The sequence below is a fragment of the Propithecus coquereli genome, unplaced genomic scaffold (assembly GCF_000956105.1).
Source record: "Propithecus coquereli isolate 6110/MARCELLA unplaced genomic scaffold, Pcoq_1.0 Scaffold9, whole genome shotgun sequence".
In the NCBI taxonomy this organism is placed as follows: Eukaryota; Metazoa; Chordata; class Mammalia; order Primates; family Indriidae; genus Propithecus; species Propithecus coquereli.
In genome coordinates, this window is record NW_012155284.1 from 4,914,866 (window position 1) to 4,916,410 (window position 1,545).

At 47.1% G+C, this 1,545-nt stretch overlaps 1 long non-coding RNA gene across 1 annotated transcript; it reads right to left on the bottom strand.

Annotated features, from left to right (window-relative positions):
* Positions 1-268: 268 nt before the first annotated feature.
* Positions 269-1,115, bottom strand: LOC105826585. The gene is made up of 2 exons (XR_001138319.1): positions 1,053-1,115; positions 269-500 (listed from the first exon to the last, which is right to left on the bottom strand). It is a non-coding gene; the product is annotated as an uncharacterized LOC105826585 (long non-coding RNA).
* Positions 1,116-1,545: the final 430 nt, after the last annotated feature.

The following is a 1,545-nucleotide window of genomic DNA, read 5'->3' on the forward strand; positions in this document are numbered from 1 at the left end:
AGAGCGTTAGGCCAGGCAAATGTGCGGGACAATGGGGTGAGGGTTGTGTATTTACTAAAATGTTTTCCAACTAGGACTTTCCAAGTTAGTGGCAGATATGTGTGGGAAAGTCACCCTGGAAACCAGACAGAGGAGGATGCACACCAAAAGAGAGGTTCGTTTGTTTTGTTTTGTTTTGTTTTGCATTATAGTTGTAATGAGAGCAATCATTGTTTCCGAAAGTAAACTTCTCAGGTTTGTAAAACTCCAAGCGACAGCCCCCCACAAAAGATAAAAATGTACATTTGGAGGAAATAGTTTTACAATCAAACTAGAGATTGTTTTTGCCTCTCAGAAACAAAATGGAACGTTATCTCTCCAAGAATACACTCTTTGGAAATATTTTCCTGAAGCGCGTTGACTTTTCAGTGTGTCGGTGGACAAGTCCCAGCTGTGTGCACCGCTTTGTGGGCTCCTCCAGGCCGCCGGTGGTGGCTTTGAATGGGGCAGCTCCACGAAATCTGCATGAAAATTGGGAATTGTCAAAGTAATTTGCCACTTACTGACTCACTCTCTATGCCTTTTGTGTTTTGATCAATAAAAACTTAAATCCTTTACCCAGTTTAGTAACAACCTATTCTAAAGCATTATATTCCCCCTAATCTTTTCGAGTTCTGGTTGTACAGTTATCCATTTTCAATGATATTCATTTTAAAAGGTTAACAAACGAGAAACTAAACCAACCATACAAATAACAGCCCAAAGAACACTTTCCAAAATGTGTTGCTGTAGTGCCATTTCGAATTTAATATTCATGCAGAGGAAAGCTAAAGGCCACCAAACCAGGTGGATAAAATAGTACTGCATTTTATGACTCATTCTTAAATGAAATCTCTTAAATATTGCTAATGAAGCCGGCTCCCCACCGCCCCCAGCCTTGGCGGGCGCCCTTTCGAGCTGCTTCGGTTCCATTTCCCTGTCTAGCAATTTGCCCCAGGCCCCCATTAAATGAATTATCACGGCCCCTAAATCATCTCTGCGGGGGTTTCCTCTAATCCCATCAAGACACTTACACTCCCTTTCTTCCCTCCTGGTGACATAATGAATTATTATTTCACGGGGAGCAGTTAAAGAGGCCCCTTTGGAAGAGCGGAATGTGCGCGGCCCGGGAAGCCGGAGGGCCCTTGCGCCGCCTCGGGCTGCTGTCCCGCGGCCTGGCGGGGACAAAGAAGCCACCCGGCCACCAAGTGCCCTCCTGGCCGCCCGAGGTGGGGTCTCCGCCACCCGCTCCGAGCCCTCCCTCCGCGCTCGGGCCTGGGCGGCTGCTGTGGGAGCCCAGGAACGCAGGGCAAAGGGAGAGAATATAAATGTTTTCCTTAACTGGAGGAAACACTGCACTCACAAACCACTTGCGGAATAGATTAAGCTAATTTATTAAACACAGTTTGCCTGGTGACTGAGCTGAGCGGAGTAATGATTTACAATTAAAAAAAAATTTAATAAGAGAAAGTCAGGGGCCACCGTGGCCCTCACCGCGGGCCATGGCGGCCCGAGAGGGCTGGGAGG